Source organism: Oncorhynchus gorbuscha, linkage group LG26 (assembly GCF_021184085.1).
Source record: "Oncorhynchus gorbuscha isolate QuinsamMale2020 ecotype Even-year linkage group LG26, OgorEven_v1.0, whole genome shotgun sequence".
NCBI lineage: Eukaryota > Metazoa > Chordata > Actinopteri > Salmoniformes > Salmonidae > Oncorhynchus > Oncorhynchus gorbuscha.
In genome coordinates this window covers 23,598,820-23,625,861 of record NC_060198.1, presented here as the reverse complement: position 1 = coordinate 23,625,861, position 27,042 = coordinate 23,598,820, and the positions used below count along the sequence as shown (strand labels likewise).

General features: G+C 39.6%; 1 protein-coding gene across 2 annotated transcripts in view; it reads right to left on the bottom strand.

Annotated features, from left to right (window-relative positions):
* The window catches only part of LOC124016157 (retinoic acid receptor alpha), a 203,371-nt gene that overhangs the window by 27,928 nt on the left and 148,401 nt on the right, over nucleotides 1-27,042 (bottom strand). The gene's annotated exons all lie outside the window — the stretch shown is intronic.

Sequence of the window (27,042 nt, the reverse complement as noted above, 5' to 3'; positions counted from 1 at the left end):
AGACACGCAGGCTCACATACAGGTTACACACAACACACCTTCAATCTCTCAGAGCTCTCCTAGTATGTGTGTGTTATGCTTAGGGGTCAGACTGAACACTGGAGTGTCAGTAAGTGCTCTACTTCTACCCCAGGACTCAAAGAACCTGCAAGGCAGCATGAGAGAACAAAAAGGGAAAGGAACACGCGTGCACACACACACACACACACACACACACACACACACACACACACACACACACACACACACACACACACACACACACACACACACACACACACACACACACACACACACACACACACACACACACACACACACACACACCTGACCCAATAACACACATATTTCTGGCCCTAACCCACCATGTGAAAGTTGATGCATGAATCTGTCCTACATGTTCTAGTATGTGTGTGTGTGTGTGTGTGTGTGTGTGTGTGTGTGTGTGTGTGTGTGTGTGTGTGTGTGTGTGTGTGTGTGTGTGTGTGTGTGTGTGTGTGTGTGTGTGTGTGTGTGAGAGACTTCTCAGCGTACAATCATACTTGTTTCCATCATTACCACACTAAACTCCCACACATTCTTCTACCTTCCACTCTCATCTCCTCCCTTCCCGCTACGTTAAACTCCCCCTGCATCTCTCCTTTTTTTCTCTCCCTCTCCAGATCCTTTCCATTCTCTCTCTACATACCTAACACCCTGCCCCCCACATTTGCTATTCCCCCTGTCCTTCAATCCCCAGCCATGTTCCCCCTGCCCTTTCACCTTGACCCCCCCCCCCAGTCATCTCCGGGCCCGCCCTTACCGGCTTCCCCTCTATATCTCCTGACATAACACACATTCCAGTGTCTGCACCCCCCCCCTCTTTTTTCTGCAAGCTCAGCCCATAAGTGCTGGATAGGTGCCAACAATAACACCGGTATAGGGGCTGGGGAGGATTCCAAAACCATTAAAGTTTTGTGTGTGCGCGTGTGCGCGTGTGCGCGTGTGCACGTGTGTGTGTATGGAAATGTGTGTGTGTGTGGTGAGAGAGTCAGTTGGGGAGTGTGCGTCCATACTTACGGTACATCATCCTAGGTCTACAAAGTATTATTTTCAAAACAGACAATGTTTTCGCTGTGTGTGAGAATGAAACGAGAGGAGAAAGTTGAGGAGGGGGGTGGGAGAGACGCGGAGAGTCCGGAAGAACATGAGAGAGAGAGAAAGAGAGCGAAACCGAGGATGACGAAAAACGATAGAGACCATCTAGGATCACTCGCTGGGTTCGGGAACAGACGAAGAACAGGACCACTAGAAAACATGGCACGCCAAAGCACCATTATATTCGCTTTGGTCCAATTGTGCGCCGCCCTATAGGACTTCCAATCACGGCCGCATGTGATGCAGCCTGGATTTGAACCAGGTACTGCAGTGACACCTCTTGCACTGAGATGCAGTGTCTTGGACCACTGAGCCACTCGGGAGCATAAATACAGTGGAGAGAAGCAAAAAAAAACTAGATGAGAAAACAATGCATTCACTGCCTGTTGTTGTCCTGCCAAGGCACTTCCTCTAGTGTCCTCGGTCGCTCTGAATAGCTCAAATACAAAACATAGAAAAAACAAGAAAAGGAATAAAACTAGACAAATATACAATGGAAAAGGTCTGGCTCTCTGGGTCTCGGGATGCTGGAATTCAGACTAGCCCAAATGCTACCAGATCACCCCATCACTCTTTTAGCACAGATCCTGAATCAGAGGTAATGACAGCGTCTCTACGATGCTAACTAGAGGATGCGTTCAGTTTTGGACACCGAGAACAGTGGTTCAGGTGTGTGGGGGTGGAAGTGAATGCGTTTTCCTTGCAGGTCAATTTGCCAATTAATTTCCCGGGAACAACTTTGAGGATTACTGTGTGGGATCCAGTTAAAACTTTTTATAGGATGTCTAGATACTAGTCTACTAAACCTTTTTTTTATAGGATGTCTCGATACTAGTCTACTAAACCTTTTATAGGATGTCTAGATACTAGTCTACTAAACCTTTTATAGGATGTCTAGATACTAGTCTACTAAACTTTTTATAGGATGTCTAGATACTAGTCTACTAAACCTTTTTTTTATAGGATGTCTAGATACTAGTCTACTAAACCTTTTATAGGATGTCTAGATAGTAGTCTACTAAACCTTTTATAGGATGTCTAGATAGTAGTCTACTAAACCTTTTATAGGATGTCTAGATACTAGTCTACTAAACCTTTTATAGGATGTCTAGATAGTAGTCTACTAAACCTTTTATAGGATGTCTAGATACTAGTCTACTAAACCTTTTATAGGATGTCTAGATACTAGTCTACTAAACCTTTTATAGGATGTCTAGATACTAGTCTACTAAACCTTTTATAGGATGTCTAGATACTAGTCTACTAAACCTTTTATAGGATGTCTAGATACTAGTCTACTAAACCTTTTATAGGATGTCTAGATAGTAGTCTACTAAACCTTTTATAGGATGTCTAGATACTAGTCTACTAAACCTTTTATAGGATGTCTAGATACTAGTCTACTAAACCTTTTATAGGATGTCTAGATACTAGTCTACTAAACCTTTTATAGGATGTCTAGATACTAGTCTACTAAACCTTTTATAGGATGTCTAGATACTAGTCTACTAAACCTTTTATAGGATGTCTAGATACTAGTCTACTAAACCTTTTATAGGATGTCTAGATAGTAGTCTACTAAACCTTTTATAGGATGTCTAGATACTAGTCTACTAAACCTTTTATAGGATGTCTAGATACTAGTCTACTAAACCTTTTTTTTATAGGATGTCTAGATACTAGTCTACTAAACCTTTTTTTTATAGGATGTCTAGATACTAGTCTACTAAACCTTTTATAGGATGTCTAGATACTAGTCTACTAAACTTTTTATAGGATGTCTAGATACTAGTCTACTAAACCTTTTTTTTATAGGATGTCTAGATACTAGTCTACTAAACCTTTTTTTATAGGATGTCTAGATACTAGTCTACTAAACCTTTTTTTTATAGGATGTCTAGATAGTAGTCTACTAAACCTTTTATAGGATGTCTAGATAGTAGTCTACTAAACCTTTTATAGGATGTCTAGATACTAGTCTACTAAACCTTTTATAGGATGTCTAGATAGTAGTCTACTAAACTTTTTATATGATGTCTAGATACTAGTCTACTAAACCTTTTATAGGATGTCTAGATAGTAGTCTACTAAACCTTTTATAGGATGTCTAGATAGTAGTCTACTAAACCTTTTATAGGATGTCTAGATACTAGTCTACTAAACCTTTTATAGGATGTCTAGATAGTAGTCTACTAAACTTTTTATATGATGTCTAGATACTAGTCTACTAAACCTTTTATAGGATGTCTAGATAGTAGTCTACTAAACCTTTTATAGGATGTCTAGATAGTAGTCTACTAAACCTTTTATAGGATGTCTAGATACTAGTCTACTAAACCTTTTATAGGATGTCTAGATACTAGTCTACTAAACCTTTTATAGGATGTCTAGATACTAGTCTACTAAACCTTTTATAGGATGTCTAGATACTAGTCTACTAAACCTTTTTTTATAGGATGTCTAGATACTAGTCTACTAAACCTTTTATAGGATGTCTAGATACTAGTCTACTAAACCTTTTATAGGATGTCTAGATACTAGTCTACTAAACCTTTTATAGATGTCTAGATAGTAGTCTACTAAACCTTTTATAGGATGTCTAGATACTAGTCTACTAAACCTTTTATAGGATGTCTAGATACTAGTCTACTAAACCTTTTATAGGATGTCTAGATACTAGTCTACTAAACCTTTTATAGGATGTCTAGATACTAGTCTACTAAACCTTTTATAGGATGTCTAGATACTAGTCTAAAACCTTTTATAGGATGTCTAGATACTAGTCTACTAAACCTTTTATAGGATGTCTAGATAGTAGTCTACTAAACCTTTTATAGGATGTCTAGATACTAGTCTACTAAACCTTTTATAGGATGTCTAGATACTAGTCTACTAAACCTTTTATAGGATGTCTAGATACTAGTCTACTAAACCTTTTATAGGATGTCTAGATACTAGTCTACTAAACCTTTTTATAGGATGTCTTTAGTCTACTAAACCTTTTTTTATAGGATGTCTAGATACTAGTCTACTAAACCTTTTTTTATAGGATGTCTAGATACTAGTCTACTAAACCTTTTATAGGATGTCTAGATATAGGATGTCTAGATAGTAGTCTACTAAACCTTTTATAGGATGTCTAGATACTAGTCTACTAAACCTTTTATAGGATGTCTAGATACTAGTCTACTAAACCTTTTATAGGATGTCTAGATACTAGTCTACTAAACCTTTTATAGGATGTCTAGATACTAGTCTACTAAACCTTTATAGGATGTCTAGATAGTAGTCTACTAAACCTTTTATAGGATGTCTAGATACTAGTCTACTAAACCTTTTATAGGATGTCTAGATACTAGTCTACTAAACCTTTTATAGGATGTCTAGATAGTAGTCTACTAAACCTTTTATAGGATGTCTAGATACTAGTCTACTAAACCTAAACCTTTTTTATAGGATGTCTAGATACTAGTCTACTAAACCTTTTATAGGATGTCTAGATAGTAGTCTACTAAACCTTTTATAGGATGTCTAGATACTAGTCTACTAAACCTTTTATAGGATGTCTAGATACTAGTCTACTAAACCTTTTATAGGATGTCTAGATACTAGTCTACTAAACCTTTTATAGGATGTCTAGATACTAGTCTACTAAACTTTTAAGGATGTCTAGATACTAGTCTACTAAACCTTTTATAGGATGTCTAGATACTAGTCTACTAAACCTTTTATAGGATGTCTAGATACTAGTCTACTAAACCTTTTTTTTATAGGATGTCTAGGATGTCTAGATACTAGTCTACTAAACCTTTTATAGGATGTCTAGATACTAGTCTACTAAACCTTTTATAGGATGTCTAGATACTAGTCTACTAAACCTTTTATAGGATGTCTAGATAGTAGTCTACTAAACCTTTTATAGGATGTCTAGATACTAGTCTACTAAACCTTTTTATAGGATGTCTAGATACTAGTCTACTAAACCTTTTTTTTATAGGATGTCTAGATACTAGTCTACTAAACCTTTTTTTTATAGGATGTCTAGATACTAGTCTACTAAACCTTTTATAGGATGTCTAGATACTAGTCTACTAAACTTTTTTATAGGATGTCTAGATACTAGTCTACTAAACCTTTTTTTATAGGATGTCTAGATACTAGTCTACTAAACCTTTTTTTTATAGGATGTCTAGATACTAGTCTACTAAACCTTTTTTTATAGGATGTCTAGATAGTAGTCTACTAAACCTTTTATAGGATGTCTAGATAGTAGTCTACTAAACCTTTTATAGGATGTCTAGATACTAGTCTACTAAACCTTTTATAGGATGTCTAGATAGTAGTCTACTAAACTTTTTATATGATGTCTAGATACTAGTCTACTAAACCTTTTATAGGATGTCTAGATAGTAGTCTACTAAACCTTTTATAGGATGTCTAGATACTAGTCTACTAAACCTTTTATAGGATGTCTAGATACTAGTCTACTAAACCTTTTATAGGATGTCTAGATACTAGTCTACTAAACCTTTTATAGGATGTCTAGATACTAGTCTACTAAACCTTTTATAGGATGTCTAGATACTAGTCTACTAAACCTTTTATAGGATGTCTAGATACTAGTCTACTAAACCTTTTATAGGATGTCTAGATACTAGTCTACTAAACCTTTTATAGGATGTCTAGATACTAGTCTACTAAACCTTTTATAGGATGTCTAGATACTAGTCTACTAAACCTTTTATAGGATGTCTAGATACTAGTCTACTAAACCTTTTTTTTATAGGATGTCTAGATACTAGTCTACTAAACCTTTTTTTTATAGGATGTCTAGATACTAGTCTACTAAACCTTTTATAGGATGTCTAGATACTAGTCTACTAAACCTTTTATAGGATGTCTAGATACTAGTCTACTAAACCTTTTATATGATGTCTAGATACTAGTCTACTAAACCTTTTTTTTATAGGATGTCTAGATACTAGTCTACTAAACCTTTTATAGGATGTCTAGATACTAGTCTACTAAACCTTTTATAGGATGTCTAGATACTAGTCTACTAAACTTTTTATAGGATGTCTAGATACTAGTCTACTAAACCTTTTTTTTATAGGATGTCTAGATACTAGTCTACTAAACTTTTTATAGGATGTCTAGATACTAGTCTACTAAACCTTTTTTTTATAGGATGTCTAGATACTAGTCTACTAAACCTTTTTTTATAGGATGTCTAGATAGTAGTCTACTAAACCTTTTATAGGATGTCTAGATACTAGTCTACTAAACCTTTTATAGGATGTCTAGATACTAGTCTACTAAACCTTTTATAGGATGTCTAGATACTAGTCTACTAAACCTTTTTTTATAGGATGTCTAGATAGTAGTCTACTAAACCTTTTATAGGATGTCTAGATAGTAGTCTACTAAACCTTTTATAGGATGTCTAGATACTAGTCTACTAAACCTTTTATAGGATGTCTAGATACTAGTCTACTAAACCTTTTATAGGATGTCTAGATACTAGTCTACTAAACTTTTTATAGGATGTCTAGATACTAGTCTACTAAACCTTTTTTTTATAGGATGTCTAGATACTAGTCTACTAAACCTTTTATAGGATGTCTAGATACTAGTCTACTAAACCTTTTATAGGATGTCTAGATACTAGTCTACTAAACCTTTTATATGATGTCTAGATACTAGTCTACTAAACCTTTTTTTATAGGATGTCTCGATACTAGTCTACTAAACCTTTTATAGGATGTCTAGATACTAGTCTACTAAACCTTTTATAGGATGTCTAGATACTAGTCTACTAAACCTTTTTTTATAGGATGTCTAGATACTAGTCTACTAAACCTTTTATAGGATGTCTAGATACTAGTCTACTAAACCTTTTTTTATAGGATGTCTAGATACTAGTCTACTAAACCTTTTTTTTATAGGATGTCTAGATACTAGTCTACTAAACCTTTTATAGGATGTCTAGATACTAGTCTACTAAACCTTTTTTTATAGGATGTCTAGATACTAGTCTACTAAACCTTTTTTTTATAGGATGTCTAGATACTAGTCTACTAAACCTTTTTTTATAGGATGTCTAGATACTAGTCTACTAAACCTTTTATAGGATGTCTAGATACTAGTCTACTAAACTAGATACTTTTAAACTTTTTATAGGATGTCTAGATACTAGTCTACTAAACCTTTTTTTTATAGGATGTCTAGATACTAGTCTACTAAACCTTTTTTTATAGGATGTCTAGATAGTAGTCTACTAAACCTTTTATAGGATGTCTAGATACTAGTCTACTAAACCTTTTATAGGATGTCTAGATACTAGTCTACTAAACCTTTTATAGGATGTCTAGATACTAGTCTACTAAACTTTTTATAGGATGTCTAGATACTAGTCTACTAAACCTTTTTTTTATAGGATGTCTAGATACTAGTCTACTAAACCTTTTTTTATAGGATGTCTAGATACTAGTCTACTAAACCTTTTATAGGATGTCTAGATAGTAGTCTACTAAACTTTTTATAGGATGTCTAGATACTAGTCTACTAAACCTTTTATAGGATGTCTAGATACTAGTCTACTAAACCTTTTATAGGATGTCTAGATACTAGTCTACTAAACCTTTTATAGGATGTCTAGATACTAGTCTACTAAACTTTTTATATGATGTCTAGATACTAGTCTACTAAACCTTTTATAGGATGTCTAGATACTAGTCTACTAAACCTTTTATAGGATGTCTAGATAGTAGTCTACTAAACCTTTTATAGGATGTCTAGATACTAGTCTACTAAACCTTTTATAGGATGTCTAGATAGTAGTCTACTAAACCTTTTATAGGATGTCTAGATACTAGTCTACTAAACCTTTTATAGGATGTCTAGATAGTAGTCTACTAAACCTTTTATAGGATGTCTAGATACTAGTCTACTAAACCTTTTATAGGATGTCTAGATACTAGTCTACTAAACCTTTTTTTTATAGGATGTCTAGATACTAGTCTACTAAACCTTTTATAGGATGTCTAGATAGGTCTACTAAACCTTTTATAGGATGTCTAGATACTAGTCTACTAAACCTTTTATAGGATGTCTAGATACTAGTCTACTAAACCTTTTATAGGATGTCTAGATACTAGTCTACTAAACCTTTTATAGGATGTCTAGATAGTAGTCTACTAAACCTTTAGTCTACTAAACCTTTTATAGGATGTCTAGATACTAGTCTACTAAACCTTTTATAGGATGTCTAGATACTAGTCTACTAAACCTTTTATAGGATGTCTAGATACTAGTCTACTAAACCTTTTATAGGATGTCTAGATACTAGTCTACTAAACCTTTTATAGGATGTCTAGATACTAGTCTACTAAACCTTTTTTTTTTATAGGATGTCTAGATACTAGTCTACTAAACCTTTTTTTATAGGATGTCTAGATACTAGTCTACTAAACCTTTTTTTTATAGGATGTCTAGATACTAGTCTACTAAACCTTTTTTTTATAGGATGTCTAGATACTAGTCTACTAAACCTTTTTTTTATAGGATGTCTAGATACTAGTCTACTAAACCTTTTATAGGATGTCTAGATACTAGTCTACTAAACCTTTTTTTTATAGGATGTCTAGATACTAGTCTACTAAACCTTTTTTTTTATATGATGTCTAGATACTAGTCTACTAAACCTTTTTTTTATAGGATGTCTAGATACTAGTCTACTAAACCTTTTATAGGATGTCTAGATACTAGTCTACTAAACTTTTTATAGGATGTCTAGATACTAGTCTACTAAACCTTTTATAGGATGTCTAGATACTAGTCTACTAAACCTTTTATAGGATGTCTAGATACTAGTCTACTAAACCTTTTATAGGATGTCTAGATACTAGTCTACTAAACCTTTTTTTATAGGATGTCTAGATACTAGTCTACTAAACCTTTTATAGGATGTCTAGATACTAGTCTACTAAACCTTTTATAGGATGTCTAGATACTAGTCTACTAAACCTTTTATATGATGTCTAGATACTAGTCTACTAAACCTTTTTTTTATAGGATGTCTCGATACTAGTCTACTAAACCTTTTATAGGATGTCTAGATACTAGTCTACTAAACCTTTTATATGATGTCTAGATACTAGTCTACTAAACCTTTTTTTATAGGATGTCTCGATACTAGTCTACTAAACCTTTTATAGGATGTCTAGATACTAGTCTACTAAACCTTTTTTTATAGGATGTCTAGATACTAGTCTACTAAACCTTTTATAGGATGTCTAGATACTAGTCTACTAAACTTTTTATAGGATGTCTAGATACTAGTCTACTAAACCTTTTTTTTATAGGATGTCTAGATACTAGTCTACTAAACCTTTTTTTATAGGATGTCTAGATAGTAGTCTACTAAACCTTTTATAGGATGTCTAGATACTAGTCTACTAAACCTTTTATAGGATGTCTAGATACTAGTCTACTAAACCTTTTATAGGATGTCTAGATACTAGTCTACTAAACTTTTTATAGGATGTCTAGATACTAGTCTACTAAACCTTTTTTTATAGGATGTCTAGATACTAGTCTACTAAACCTTTTTTTTATAGGATGTCTAGATACTAGTCTACTAAACCTTTTATAGGATGTCTAGATAGTAGTCTACTAAACTTTTTATAGGATGTCTAGATACTAGTCTACTAAACCTTTTATAGGATGTCTAGATAGTAGTCTACTAAACCTTTTATAGGATGTCTAGATACTAGTCTACTAAACCTTTTATAGGATGTCTAGATACTAGTCTACTAAACTTTTTATATGATGTCTAGATACTAGTCTACTAAACCTTTTATAGGATGTCTAGATACTAGTCTACTAAACCTTTTATAGGATGTCTAGATAGTAGTCTACTAAACCTTTTATAGGATGTCTAGATACTAGTCTACTAAACCTTTTATAGGATGTCTAGATAGTAGTCTACTAAACCTTTTATAGGATGTCTAGATACTAGTCTACTAAACCTTTTATAGGATGTCTAGATAGTAGTCTACTAAACCTTTTATAGGATGTCTAGATACTAGTCTACTAAACCTTTTATAGGATGTCTAGATACTAGTCTACTAAACCTTTTATAGGATGTCTAGATACTAGTCTACTAAACCTTTTATAGGATGTCTAGATAGTAGTCTACTAAACCTTTTATAGGATGTCTAGATACTAGTCTACTAAACCTTTTATAGGATGTCTAGATAGTAGTCTACTAAACCTTTTATAGGATGTCTAGATACTAGTCTACTAAACCTTTTATAGGATGTCTAGATACTAGTCTACTAAACCTTTTATAGGATGTCTAGATACTAGTCTACTAAACCTTTTATAGGATGTCTAGATACTAGTCTACTAAACTTTTTATAGGATGTCTAGATACTAGTCTACTAAACCTTTTTTTTATAGGATGTCTAGATACTAGTCTACTAAACCTTTTTTTTATAGGATGTCTAGATACTAGTCTACTAAACCTTTTTTTTATAGGATGTCTAGATACTAGTCTACTAAACCTTTTTTTTATAGGATGTCTAGATACTAGTCTACTAAACCTTTTTTTTATAGGATGTCTAGATACTAGTCTACTAAACCTTTTATAGGATGTCTAGATACTAGTCTACTAAACCTTTTTTTTATAGGATGTCTAGATACTAGTCTACTAAACCTTTTTTTTATAGGATGTCTAGATACTAGTCTACTAAACCTTTTTTTATAGGATGTCTAGATACTAGTCTACTAAACCTTTTATAGGATGTCTAGATACTAGTCTACTAAACTTTTTATAGGATGTCTAGATAGTAGTCTACTAAACTTTTTATATGATGTCTAGATACTAGTCTACTAAACTTTTTATAGGATGTCTAGATAGTAGTCTACTAAACTTTTTATAGGATGTCTAGATACTAGTCTACTAAACCTTTTTTTTATAGGATGTCTAGATACTAGTCTACTAAACCTTTTTTTATAGGATGTCTAGATACTAGTCTACTAAACCTTTTTATAGGATGTCTAGATACTAGTCTACTAAACCTTTTATAGGATGTCTAGATAGTAGTCTACTAAACTTTTTATAGGATGTCTAGATACTAGTCTACTAAACCTTTTATAGGATGTCTAGATAGTAGTCTACTAAACCTTTTATAGGATGTCTAGATACTAGTCTACTAAACCTTTTATAGGATGTCTAGATACTAGTCTACTAAACCTTTTTATATGATGTCTAGATACTAGTCTACTAAACCTTTTATAGGATGTCTAGATACTAGTCTACTAAACCTTTTATAGGATGTCTAGATAGTAGTCTACTAAACCTTTTATAGGATGTCTAGATACTAGTCTACTAAACCTTTTATAGGATGTCTAGATAGTAGTCTACTAAACCTTTTATAGGATGTCTAGATACTAGTCTACTAAACCTTTTATAGGATGTCTAGATAGTAGTCTACTAAACCTTTTATAGGATGTCTAGATACTAGTCTACTAAACCTTTTATAGGATGTCTAGATAGTAGTCTACTAAACCTTTTTTTTTATAGGATGTCTAGATACTAGTCTACTAAACCTTTTATAGGATGTCTAGATAGTAGTCTACTTTTAAATGTCTAGATACTAGTCTACTAAACCTTTTATAGGATGTCTAGATACTAGTCTACTAAACCTTTTATAGGATGTCTAGATAGTAGTCTACTAAACCTTTTATAGGATGTCTAGATACTAGTCTACTAAACCTTTTATAGGATGTCTAGATAGTAGTCTACTAAACCTTTTTTTATAGGATGTCTAGATACTAGTCTACTAAACCTTTTTTATAGGATGTCTAGATACTAGTCTACTAAACCTTTTATAGGATGTCTAGATACTAGTCTACTAAACCTTTTATAGGATGTCTAGATACTAGTCTACTAAACTTTTTATAGGATGTCTAGATACTAGTCTACTAAACCTTTTTTTATAGGATGTCTAGATACTAGTCTACTAAACCTTTTTTTATAGGATGTCTAGATACTAGTCTACTAAACCTTTTTTTTATAGGATGTCTAGATACTAGTCTACTAAACCTTTTTTTTATAGGATGTCTAGATACTAGTCTACTAAACCTTTTTTTATAGGATGTCTAGATACTAGTCTACTAAACCTTTTATAGGATGTCTAGATACTAGTCTACTAAACCTTTTTTTTATAGGATGCCTAGATACTAGTCTACTAAACCTTTTTTTTTATATGATGTCTAGATACTAGTCTACTAAACCTTTTTTTTATAGGATGTCTAGATACTAGTCTACTAAACCTTTTATAGGATGTCTAGATACTAGTCTACTAAACTTTTTATAGGATGTCTAGATAGTAGTCTACTAAACTTTTTATATGATGTCTAGATACTAGTCTACTAAACTTTTTATAGGATGTCTAGATAGTAGTCTACTAAACTTTTTATATGATGTCTAGATACTAGTCTACTAAACCTTTTTTTTATAGGATGTCTAGATACTAGTCTACTAAACCTTTTTTTTATAGGATGTCTCGATACTAGTCTACTAAACCTTTTATAGGATGTCTAGATACTAGTCTACTAAACCTTTTATAGGATGTCTAGATACTAGTCTACTAAACTTTTTATAGGATGTCTAGATACTAGTCTACTAAACCTTTTATAGGATGTCTAGATACTAGTCTACTAAACCTTTTATAGGATGTCTAGATACTAGTCTACTAAACTTTTTATAGGATGTCTAGATACTAGTCTACTAAACCTTTTATAGGATGTCTAGATACTAGTCTACTAAACCTTTTATAGGATGTCTAGATACTAGTCTACTAAACTTTTTATAGGATGTCTAGATAGTAGTCTACTAAACCTTTTATAGGATGTCTAGATAGTAGTCTACTAAACCTTTTATAGGATGTCTAGATACTAGTCTACTAAACCTTTTATAGGATGTCTAGATACTAGTCGATCACTATGATGAATGGTACCAGTTCTATATCCCATTTGAACCTGAGCCTCATCTACTTTTCCGGTCTATGCTCAGCTGCATCTTTCCAAGTATATCCACCGCCTAAACCAGCCGGTGTTTCCTGGGTTCAAAATAAACCACGGTGTCACTGAAAATACACCAGCCCCAACCGAGACAGAAAGAAGACTAGAGAGAGGAGGATGTGAAGTCTTTATCTCCTCTCCAGGCGTGCGTGCGCGCGTACACACACACACACACACACACACACACACACACACACACACACACACACACACACACACACACACACACACACACACACACACACACACACACACACACACACACACACACACACACACACACACACACACACACACAGAGGAAGCGAGTGACGGTTGAGGCTTCAGTGCCGTCTTTGTGCCAGCTAAGGGAGGTATTTTGGGCAGGTAGACACACAGGCAAAAAAGGGGCGACAGAGAACGCCGGCTCAGAAACAAGATGAAAGACAGCTGTGGTGAGAGATACGATGTAGGTGACAAGAAAAGGGAGGGGGTGGGGGGTGGACACGCTGATGCTGTGCTGCTATACGGTATCAAACCAACACGTTTCAAGGTAAAAAAAAACAACAACAAAAAAAAACACAGGAAGTAAGACATTTCAAACAAGTAAGACATTTTCCTCCTCTTTCCCCTTGTTTATTTCACAACACACTCAGTCCATTTTCTCACCCTCTCCCTCGCTGTTCCTCTCACACTTCTTCGCTTTCTCTCCTTCCCTCTCCTGCCTTCGCACTCTGTCTTTTTGTGTGCTCGCCAGCCCCCTGTTCCCTGGTCTGACCTCTTTTTTTCTGCCAAGCTGTCCCTGTGTGAATCCTGACTCGTGTAGGAGTGGCACATTAAGAGGGTGAAATCGGGACGTCCTCGTCCTCGCATGGAACTCGACCAGCACGCCTGGGGGCTGTGCACCACCCAAACTGGTCCCAGACACCAATGGGTTGAATTAAACCATGTGCAACAACAAAACCCAGGATTTTACGAGATGAAAGACAAACCGATCAGCTCATCACTAATCAATCCTCCCAGGTAGGCGATGACCACCGGCTACAGTGAGCCAGCGTCGCTAACGACTAGCCTCCGCGAGCTTTCTGGTCATCTCAGCTAAAATGGAGACATTTGAGAAGAGGCTGACAAGATGCCTATGGCAGTTCACCCTGATCAAGGACATGGCTGGACTCTAATGAATGGATCCAAAGTACATCTTGACCCGGATCTCAGAGAGATCTCCCCACTCAGTCAAACTTGACGTCTACTTTAACAAATCGTATCAATTTGTATTTGTCGTAAGCGCCGAATACAACAGGTGTAAACATTACCGTGAAATTGCTTACTTACAAACCCCTAACCAACGATGCAGAATTATTATTTTTCAAAGTGCGCAAATATTTGCTAAGGGGGTAGCGGTACCCCGTTGAGGTAATTGAGATAATCTGGACATGTAGGTAGGGGTAAAGTGACTATGCATAGATAATAAGCAGCGAGTAGCAGCAGCGTAACAAAAGAGGGTCAATGCAAATAGTCTGGGTAGGCATTTGATTGACTGTTTAGCAGTCATACCACTTGGTGATAGAAGCTGTCAAGGAGCCTTTTGGATCTCGACTTGGCACTCCGGTACTGCTTTCCGTGCGACAGCAGAGAGAAGTCTATGGCTAGGGTGGCTGGAGTCTTCCTCCTTAGGGCCTTCCTCTGACACTACCAGGTATAGAGGTCCTGGATAGCAGGAAGCTTGGGCCCCAGTGATGCACTGGAAAGTACGCACTACCCTCCGTAGCGCCTAGTGGTCAGATGCCGAGCAGTTGCCATACCAAATCGGTAATGCAACCAGTCAGGATGCTCTCGAGGGTGCAGCTGTAGAACTTTTTGAGGATCTGAGGACCCATGGCAGGCAGACTCAATTAGACACCAGCATCACACAGGATGACTTTTTCCTTCCCTCTTCCTTTCCAGAACTCCCATCGGGCAAAATTATGTATGTCCTCTCTCGCCACCACTCCCTCCCTCGCTTTTTGCTTAGTCTCGATTCCAAACACAAGTGTTTTCACGGAGGCATGCTAACTGTGGGTGAGCCATTGTCAAAGCATGACCAGGAGTTTGTTGTTGTTGTTGAATAAAGCAAAGCCTTTTCTCTCTGAATCTGGCTTACTCTTCGCGTTTTCTGTTCTTGTTATTAGTAATTACTGGATCATCGAGCATACAATTTCAATTCCATGCAGCACATCACCCACAACCCTGGTGATGTCAGCACAACACTGACCAAAAGAGTGATTGTTAAAAAGGTCCAGTACGGCGCATTCCGGGTGACCGGACCAAATTCACATAGAAATATTAGTTATAGATCTTTCATTCTCTTTGAAAGCATGTCTGACAAGCAGCAGATCTGTTGTTTGTGCTCCATTTCTATGCTTCCCATTGCTAAGTTTAGCTTTTGCATATTTTTTGTTTTCGTTTTGTACACCGGCTTCAAAACAGCTAAAAATATGATATCTTTGGTTGTTGAAAATACATTTCACAGCGGTTTAGATTGCGCAGTGACCCTCCACACTATACACTGCTTGTTTTGCTACATAAACCCAAATTAGGGGCACGTAAGAATTTGATCAACCATGTAATGGCGGAGCGATTTCTACATATTGTGCATTTAAGGGTTAAATATAGGTTAAAACGTGTTTTTGCCGCTTCCTTAGCTGCTCATTGTAAGAGCTGATCACACGGAGTGCTGATCACCTGACCGGACTGTGACGGGTGTTATATGGTAGAGAGGGGGAGGGGTCAGAGGGAGAGGGACGGCGAGTGGCAGAGGGCTCTCATATTTCCCTTAACCCCCCTGGGCCCTGTTGACCGGTCTGTCTGCCTGGCGTGACCTTGTGCTTGCACCATTTGACCCCTAGCTGACAGATGGGCCTGTTTGGCTGGCTGAGAGGGCCATTAGTGTTAGTGTCGGATCTGAGGGTCGCGTCACAGAGACAGAGTAACAGACAAAAAACAATCATGTATAAGGTTGAAGTCGGACGTTTATATACACCTTAGCCAAGTACACTTGAACCCAGCTTTTCACAATTCCTGACATTCCTGACATAGTAATCCTAGTAAAAATCCCCTGTTTTAGGTCAGTTAGGATCACCACTTTATTTTAAGAATGTGAAATGTCAGAAAATGGTAGAGAGAATGATTTATTTCAGCTTTTACTTCTTTCATCACATTCCCAGTGGGTCAAAAGTTTACATGCACTCAATTACTATTTGGTAGCCATTCCTCCTGACAGAGCTGGTGTAACTGAGTCAGGTTTGTAGGCCTCCTTGCTCTAACAGTTCTGCCCACACATTTTCTATGGGATTGATGTCCGGGCTTTGTGATGGCTACTCTAATATCTTGACTTTGTTAAGCCATTTTGCCACAACTTTGGAAGTATGCTTGGGTCATTGTCCATTCTGAAGACCCATTTGTGACAAAGCTTTAACTTCCTGACTAATGTCTTGAGATGTTGCTTCAATATATCCACATAATTTCCCTACCTTATGATGCCATCTATTTTGTCAAGTGCACCAGTCGTCCCTGCAGCAAAGCACCCCCACAACATGATGCTGCCAACCTCGTGCTTCATGGTTGGGATGGTGTTTTTCAGCTTGCAAGCCTCCCTCTTTTTCCTCCAAACATAACTATGGTCATTATGGCCAAACAGTTCAAATTTGTTTCATTAGACCAGAGAACATTTCTCCAAAAAGTATGATCTTTGTCCCCATGTGCATTTGCAAACTGTAGTCTGGATTTTTGATGGCGGTTTTGGAGCAGTGGCTTTTCCTTGCTGAGCGGCCTTTCAGATTATGTCGATATAGGACTTGTTTTACTGTGGATATAGATACTTTTGTACCTGTTTCATCCAGCATCTTCACAAGGTCATTTGATGCTGTTCTGGAATAGATTTGCACTTTTTGCACCAAAGTAAGTTCATCTCTAGGAGACAGAACTTGTCTCTTTCCTGAGCAGTATGACGGCTCCATCCACAGGTAAACCTACAATTGACTCAAATGATGTCAATTAGCCCATCAGAAGCTTTTAAAGCCATGATATAATTTTCTGGAATTTTCCAGATTTTCCAATTTTACAGTCAACTTAGTGTATGTAAACTTCTGACCCACTGGAATTGTGATAAGTGAAATAATGTCTGTAAATAATTGTTGGAAAAATGACTTGTGTCATGCACAACGTAGAGGTCCTAGCCGACTTGCCAAAACTATAGTTTGTTGATAAGAAATTTGTGGAGTGGTTGAAAAATGAGTTTTAATGACTCCAACCTAAGTGTTTGTAAACTTCCGACTTTTTTTAACCACGTACACACAATACACACACACGTTGAAGTTGAAGAAAATAGCAAACAAACTGATACATTGTGGAGTTAACCCACAGTACCATATACTACTGATATCCACACACCCATCTGGGCCATTAGATCACCCGGAGGGAGTCTATGGGCCATTAGATCACCCGGAGGGAGACTATGGGCCATTAGATCACCCGGAGGGAGTCTATGGGCCATTAGATCACCCGGAGGGAGTCTATGGGCCATTAGATCACCCGGAGGGAGACTATGGGCCATTAGATCACCCGGAGGGAGTCTATGGGCCATTAGATCACCCGGAGGGAGTCTATGGGCCATTAGATCACCCGGAGGGAGACTATGGGCCATTAGATCACCCGGAGGGAGTCTATGGGCCATTAAATCACCCGGAGGGAGTCTATGGGCCATTAAATCACCCGGAGGGAGTCTATGGGCCATTAGATCACCCGGAGGGAGACTATGGGCCATTAGATCACCCAGAGGGAGACTATGGGCCATTAGATCGCCCGGAGGGAGACTATGGGCCATTAGATCGCCCGGGGAGACTATGGGCCAGATCTAGGGCCATTAGATCACCCCGAGGGAGACTATGGGCCATTAGATCACCCCGAGGGAGACTATGGGCCATTAGATCACCCCGAGGGAGACTATGGGCCATTAGATCGCCCCGAGGGAGACTACGGGCCATTAGATCGCCCCGAGGGAGACTATGGGCCATTAGATCGCCCCGAGGGAGACTATGGGCCATTAGATCGCCCCGAGGGAGACTATGGGCCATTAGATCACCCGGAGGGAGACTATGGGCCATTAGATCACCCGGAGGGAGACTATGGGCCATTAGATCACCCGGGGAGACCATTAGATCACCCGGGGAGACCATTAGATCACCCGGAGGAGACTATGGGCCATTAGATCACCCGGAGGGAGACTATGGGCCATTAGATCACCCGGAGAGACTATGGGCCATTAGATCACCCGGAGGGAGACTATGGGCCAGACTATGGGCCATTAGATCGCCCCGAGGGAGACTATGGGCCAGTAGATCGCCCGGAGGGAGACTATGGGCCATTAGATCGCCCCGAGGGAGACTATGGGCCATTAGATCGCCCGGAGGGAGACTATGGGCCATTAGATCGCCCGGAGGGAGACTATGGGCCATTAGATCACCCGGAGGGAGACTATGGGCCATTAGATCACCCCGAGGGAGACTATGGGCCATTAGATCACCCCGAGGGAGACTATGGGCCATTAGATCACCCGGAGGGAGACTATGGGCCAGTAGATCGCCCGGAGGGAGACTATGGGCCATTAGATCGCCCGGAGGGAGCTATGAATTAGTGAACGTACATCTCCCAGTGCTACACTCCCGCCATTTACCGTCTCGCCAGAGAACAGCCTGGATGGGATAGAGGCCGCTGTTTCCCTCTGAAATATTTAAACGTCCCAATAATTGTAGTGCTACAAGGTAAATGGATGAGGCCAGCAGAGGAGTTGGTGAGGGGGCGGGGTTGGGGGTGTCTGTGTTGTAGAGTAGAAAAGTAGAAGGGGAAAGTGGAAAAAAGCAGAGGAAGAAGAGGGATTGTCTGTGAGTTTGTCTGCGAGTGTGTGTGTGTACAAGTGAACGTGTCAATCAGAGGGGTGTGTGTGTGTGTGTGTGTGTGTGTGTGTGTGTGTGTGTGTGTGTGTGTGTGTGTGTGTGTGTGTGTGTGTGTGTGTGTGTGTGTGTGTGTGTGTGTGTGTGTGTGTGTGTGTGTGTGTGTGTGTGTGTGTGTGTGTGTGTGTGTGTGTGAGATAAAGAGAGAAAAAAATAGGGCAGAGCATGAAAGAGAAGCGGCTGCATACCTCGCAGCAGCAGCAGCGTTGGCGGTAGTCCCTGGGGGAGAAAGAGGATCCTGGTACAGTTGTTAAGCCTCTCTCTCTTCTCTCCTTTCAAAAGACTCACTGTGACTGTACTATTACACTCTTCTTCTCTCGCAGACAACATTCGGCTCTTCTCTCAGTCTTGTCATGCAAGCGGGGAACCCGGGACAGACATGGGACAGATATATCAAGACTAACTCACGGAGTGAGGAAACTAAAAACAAGGACGATGCAAAATGTAACTTTGTTACTTTCTCGATACGGTATCATGTTAGCGCCCTACTCATGCTGCACAGAAGTTAACACACTTGAATAATGCGATATATAATGCATGCGGGAATGTTGAAACTGTTCATTACTGTTCGCAAAACAATGTCCCATACAGGCTAGAACACTTTACAATGCAAGAAGATACCGGTCGATTCCAGCTTTGTAGGCAAAATTTTCTTCTAGCGTGTAGCTTGAAGCTATCAATTGATTTCAAAGCTGATTGCCACCAAAACTTTTCTTAATTCACTTAAAATTGGTCTCTTTCTCACGCTTCTCCCAAAGATTATCTATAGAGATCGTCAGTTTGTAGTCCTAAAAAAACTGAAATGAGTTACTTCTGGTTCATTCAGCCCTTCCTATGGGGACAATTAATGGGGAAAGAATAGGGTTTCAGGATAAAGGTCGGATATAAGGTCTGGGGATAACACCGGCTTAGAAAATCTTATACGTTTTGTTCTATGAGATAATATCAGTCAGTTAACATGAACTTTATGAATTAGTATTATTATTGTGTTTTTTTATTACATAAATGCTTCAAAATTTCACAAAAAGTGACGCTAGCTGAAGAAAATGAGCTCATAGAACAAAACATTATCTCCTAAGCCCGTGTTTACCACAGACCTTCATTAATTTCACCATCGGCCGTTCATTTCACCATAGGCTTTGTCCAATGAACCATGGTGGAGTTGGTACCTACAAAAAGACGCCATTACTATTTATCTCTATTGCCTCCACCAACTGACTCCGGGCTGCCCCCCTCTTGCCTCGTGAATGACGTCATTACTGTTTAAAAATAAATAATAATAATTAAACCTTTATTTAACTAGGCAATTCAGTTCAGAACAAATTCTTATTTACAACGATGGCCTAGAAACAGTGGATTAGTCCAACGCTCCAACCACTAGGCTACCTGCCACTCCTAAAGAGACAGCGAGCACTTTTGTAAAATAAGCTACTTCTATGTAAATGTTGTTGATCAGTACAATAAAATTGGTCCCAAATGGAAGGGTAAGAGATTGCTTATCATCTGTGGCCCCATGAAATCTGCCAAAAATAAGCTCAACAACAAAGGTCATGCACACATATTCATTTACCTCTATCGTCAATAGGCCTATTGATTTACCCAGTTTATCAATAAAGATTGATAATTCAAATACATTATTACCATGATGTTGTCATGGAGTTAGATTGGTAAAAAACAAACTGAGTGTCTGACTGTATAGATGATTGATTAATGCATAAATGACTGTCTCTGAAAAACGTCAAACGTGGTGATATTTAACTCAAAAGACTCCCAACGATTGAACAGAGCAGAAGCTGAGTGTATCTGTCTGGATCGAGTGCCATTCTGTGACTTTGTCTAATATGCCTTGTTGTTCTTCCGGTGGTATCGTTGTGGAATTGACTATTGTGACGGTATTGAGAATCGTGATACTGAACCTGGTACCGAAGTCAACATCCGGGTACCGTGACAACACTATATACTGTGCATCTCAGCTAACTGGGCGGTGTCAGATGAAGGCTAGTCTTGGACAGCGATGGCTGTCAGAATCTAAACGGTCTCGTCACGGTTGAACCGTTCATCAGAGTTCCTCATTGCTGTCCTCGTCACGTTAGACCTGGGTAGAGGTGCCCGTGTACATTGACGTATGTGTGCTTGCTTAAGTGTATAAGAACGCGTGTGGCCGTATGTGAGAGAGCGGAGGGGAAAAAGAGAGAACTAGCTAAAAGGGAATGAGAAAGGGGGTCAATGAGGTGACAGCACAGAGTGCAGCTCATATGGTCAGGCAGAGAGAGCGAGGCAGCGTGAGAGAGAGGCAGAGGGAGAGAAAGAGAGGCAGAGCGCAAGGCAGAGGGAGGGCGAAAGAGAGATAGTGCTTCTACACCTGCATTGCTTGCTGTTTGGGGTTTTAGGCTGGGTTTCTGTACAGCACTTTGAGATATCAGCTGATGTACGAAGGGCTATATAAATAAATTTGATTTGAGATAGAGAGAAAAAAAGGCAGGCAGGCAGGCAGCCAGGATTTAGGTCATTCAATGAGGCAGCCAGGCCAACTCCAGATCCAGCTCTAGACTGTCAGTTCTGTGTGAGTCACAGGCCTGGATCCAACCCAACAAACCCCCAACTTACAGATACACACAAACACACAGGGTGACTCATCGCTCCAAGCTCCGGCCTCTGGCCCCCAGTCTCTGATTGGTGGGCCGGAGGACTGTTTACATGGCAGAAAAAGTACATGAGATAACCCTGAATGGTCCCCAGGGCTCATACTATTGGCAGAGAACACTTTCTGTTGGAGGGAAAACGGGGAGAGAGACATCCATTTGTTTTGCAGAGCATTTCACTGTATGTAAACAGACCAAAAGGGTTACAGTATGCAACCAAGGTCATGGCTCAACGTGTGAATATGCCAGAGGGGTTGATTGCAATGACTGGTGAAAAAAACAGTAGGCATGTTTTAATGCACAATTGCCTTCTCCTGCACTGTCCTGCATCTGCAGTTATTTCTGCCCATTGTGCATCTCTTCCCTTCTCACCTTGATCCCCCCCCCCACACCAGAGTGAGAAATCAGTGCCTCCCCCTTTCGTGCTAGCAGTGGGGGAGAGGAGTAGCAGCGAAACAACAGGGACCGGGGATAAAGCCTGGCAGCGAAACAACAGGGACCGGGGCTAAAGCCTGGCAGCGAAACAACAGGGACCGGGGCTAAAGCCTGGCAGCGAAGCAACAGGGACCGGGGCTAAAGCCTGGCAGCGAAACAACAGTGACCGGGGCTAAAGCCTGGCAGCGAAACAACAGGGACCAGGGCTAAAGCCTGGCAGCGAAACAACAGGGACCAGGGCTAAAGCCTGGCAGCGAAACAACAGGGACCGGGGCTAAAGCTTGGCAGCGAAACAAGAGGGACCGGGACTAAAGCCTTGCAGTGAAACAATAGGGACCGGGGCTAAAGCTTGGCAGCGAAACAATAGGGACCGGGGCTAAAGCTTGGCAGCGAAACAATAGGGACCGGGGCTAACGCCTGGCAGCGAAGCCATTGGGACAAGGATTAAGCCTGGCAGCGAAGCCATGGGGACAAGGGTGAGCCTGGCACCAGTCTATAGTCCACTGGGGGGAACCGGGTGGTTAACCACCATGTCATCTCTGGGCTTTGCGCCCCAGCAGACAATGGTAATCCCACCATCTGAGCCCAGCATATCGACCAGAGGGTGTACCAGGGTTCAGTACTCTGGTCCATTAGGCCAGGCTGGGTTAGGGCCAGTCTGGGCATTCGGGCTGTTGGCCCGGGAGGTTAGGACCTCGTTCTGGGATATTTGTGTGTTGTTTTTTTGTTTTTTTGCTGTGTAACATTTGAGCAGTTATCTGTGGTGCTGTGGTGAGTGGTAGGATATTGGACAGGGGTAATCAGGATTAATCACCTTGCATGACAGAGTGGAACTCTGTTTCTGCGAATTAGAGTAACCTGGGTATTGGTCCAATCCCAAAGTATAGAGGTTTTGGGGCAATTAGCCTACTTGGTTTTTGTGAATAAATTCAATTTCCTAGTAAGGATTGGTGGGTTATATTTAACTGAAATAAAACCAGTCTGTTGACATCCTGTACTTTTCAAAATACTGGGTTTCAGTCATTTAACAATGTATCTAGATTTGAGGTCGACCGATTAAATCGGAAAGACCAATTAATTAGGGCCGTTTTCAAGTGTTCATAACAATCGGAAATCCATATTTCTGGACAACGATTTGGCCGATTTTATTATTATTATTTATTTTTTAATTCTTTATTTAACTAGGCAAGTCAGTTAGGAACACATTCTTAATTTCAATGACAAATCCAGGTTAGCAGGCAATATTAACCAGGTGAAATTGTGTCACTTCTCGTGCGTTCATTGCACGCAGAGTCAGTGTATATGCAACAGTTGGGCCGCCTAATTTGCCAGTATTTTACGTAATTATGACATAACATTCAAGGTTGTGCAATGTAACAGGAATATTTAGACTTATGGATGCCACCGTATTTCACTGAAAGAATAAACGTCTTGTTTTTGAGATGATAGTTTCCGGATTCGGCCATATTAAATGACCTAAGGCTCGTATTGCTGTGTGTTATCATGTTATAACTAAGTCTATGATTTGATAGAGCAGTCTGACTGAGCGATGGTAGGCAGCAGCAGGCTCGTAAGCATTCATTCAAACAGCACTTTCGTGCGTTTGCCAGCAGCTGTTTATGACTTCAAGCCTATCAACTCCCGAGATTAGCCTGGTGTAACCAATGTGAAATGGCTAGCTAGTTAGCGGGGTGCGCGCTAATAGCATTTCAAACGTTACTCGCTCTGACACTTGGAGTGGTTGTTCCCCTTGCTCTGCATGGGCGACGCTGCTTCGAGAGTGGCTGTTGGTCATTGTGTTCCTGGTTCGAGACCAGGGAGGAGCGAGGAGAGGGACGGAAGCTATACTGTTACACTGGCAGTACTAAAGTGCCTATAAGAACATCCAGTAGTCAAAGGTTAATGAAATAGAAATGGCATAGAGAGAAATAGTCCTATAATTCCTATAATACTCATGTTAAAAGGAACCACCAGCTTTCATACGTTCTCATGTTCTGAGCAAGGAACTCAAACGTTAGCTTTCTTACATGGCACATATTGAACTGTTACTTTCTTCTCGAACACTTTGTTTTTGCATTATTTAAACCAAATTGAACATGTTTCATTAATTATGTATTATATTAAGTTAAAATAAGTGTTCGTCCAGTATTGTTGCAATTGTCATTATTCCAAATACATTTTTTTAAATGTTTTTTTTTTTTTTTTTTTTTTTATTATTATTTTTTTTTTTTAAATCGGTCGATTAATCGGCATCAGCTTTTTTTGGTCCTCCAATAATTGCTATCGGCGTTGAAAAATCATAATCGGTCGACCTTTAATCTAGATACATTTTTTTTAACTGTTCAAAATGTTTTTGTAAATTTGTACAATTTCATATTTGACCCTGGTCATCGAGTTCAGAGTTCATAAACTGGAGCTATGGAAGCCTAGCAATACCAGCTAAGTATAGCAGATGCTACACTAGCTAGCCAGCCTCAGGGGGACAGAAGGAAACCCCAGTGATGCTCCCATTTCTGCTGCTGTGACATGCCAGTGGCTCCCTCTTCTCTCTCTCTCTCCTAGAGGAGCTCAGGGAACAATGGGCTCAATGATTTCCTCAGACCTGCCCTACTCAGCTCTCTAGTATCTCCCATCTTCCACTTTAAGTCTTAATCTCTCCCCCCCTCGCCTTTTTCTTCCCCTCCACTGATCGCCCCAGCCAGCCTCTCCAGGGCCCCTCTTCAGAGCCAGAACTAAGAGATATAGGGAGAGAAGAGGAGGAGGTGAGGAGAGTGGGGGTGTTGCTTGGAGCTATTGGTGCTGGCTGACTCACCTGTGTGTGTGTGTGTGTGTGTGTGTGTGTGTGTGTGTGTGTGTGTGTGTGTGTGTGTGTGTGTGTGTGTGTGTGTGTGTGTGTGTGTGTGTGTGTGTGTGTGTGTGTGTGTGTGTGTGTGTGTGTGTGTGTGTGTGTGTGTGTGTAAGGAGAGGCAGATAAGGAGAGGGAAAGACTGTCCTGTGTTTTAGAAGAGAATAAATGGCGATGTTCTCTCTTTCAGTACATCTACTTCCAATCACAACAACAACCAATAATTACAACCAATGCTTTTACTACTATACTTAAGCTACAACTGTCATTACAGAACTTAAAGCCATGACAACAATCATCAGGTCTGTAACCACAAACAGCACAGACACTCCTTTTGCTGCAAAAAAATGACCATCAGTGACCATCAACAACATCTTGAGTTACACTACATTTTTGAAACAGTTTTATTTCTGTTGTTAACACTTTAACCCATTTCTACGACTCAGTTGGGATTTTGAACTCAGGGACATAAGTTAGCGTCTGAGCCGTGGCACTGGGAGATAACAGCATGGTTTCAACCAACCCCCCTCTACTTCCACCCACCCAGCAGTGTACCATGCCATGTGCCTCAGGAGGTGGTTAACAACTTCTCACAGCCAGCAGCGTGTTGTACCCCAAAGCTGGGCTAGATCGACATCCTTCCTCCCAGCCGTGAGTGTACAATCTGCCTCGGAGCAAGGCTCAGGGCTGGGCTAGAGGGAATTTTTTCGGAGTCTGACTGGAGAAGAAGAGACCCCCACGAGGCCTGGTGAAATGCCAGAGCACTCACATCGTTTCATGCATGACTGCAGAGTGGAACGTGTGCCATGGGGCTGGTTGCTGGCTTGTGTCTTTAACACGCCATCTTCTCTGAGGGGGGAAACTGTGACTGGCCACTTGTGTTCTCGATTGTGTTCTGGTACATTGCGGCTGTCTGGAAAAAGCAATGGTCGGTAGCTATGGGGAAAATAGGGAAATGAATTCCCTGCTTGCAACAGACAAACATGGTAACCACAAAAAAGTTGAATATTCAAACAAGAATAATAGCGATTGTTGCTAATTGTTTCAGAAAAGGTGTCCCTACTTTTCAAAAACAAGGGCCTGGAGCAATAGGCTGGGCGTATTTTTTTATATACAGTATATATTGTTTTTTACGATCAACAGAAACAGCATTCCCATTTCCCAAAACAAATCAGGACAGACCTTTAACTAAAAAAACACATGTTCGCAAAACAAATCACTTCAAATGTCTAGACCATACAAGAGTATTTTGAAATCATTCAGGGACTAAAGTAACTGAATGGGAGAAAACTGTTATGCTTTTTCTTCATTTTCTGCAAAGCCTTGGAGGCCTCAGTGTGGCTGTGTAATGGTTTTTACTCAGGCATGTGCAGAGGCCAGCCGCCGTGGGCAGAAATAGCCTCCTATATCATCGCGTGGCCAAGTTCAGCTGGGCAAGAATCAAGTGACTGCCAGTGGCTCCTCCACTCCTCAACCAAAACCGACCAGCACCAAAGCACATTTTTTTTTGTTTTGAACGAGGAGAGAAGAGAAGCCAAGACAAGACAACAAACAGATAAGTGTGGAGAAGGAACACGTGAGGTGGGGGGGGGGGTGTCAGTCTATATCTGTCTGTCTATTAAAGGCTGGAACCAAAACAGAACTGTTGCTAAAAACAGAGACAACTTTGTCTCCTCCTCCACAACCAAGCTGAGAGGAGGAAATAGGAGCCAAACGGGAAATGGTTTAATTAGATCAACATTAGTAATGAGATTAGCCCTGTGTATGTCGAGTATGTGTGTCAAGTGAGTGAGTCAACCGTGTGTGAGTGTGTGTGAGTGTGTGTGTGAGCGTGCGTGTGGTAAAAACCACCACGAGGGCTGACCCAGGGACCCAGGCCTGGGGTTCAATGGTAAGGCCCTGTCCCCTTAATAGAATAAACGTGATA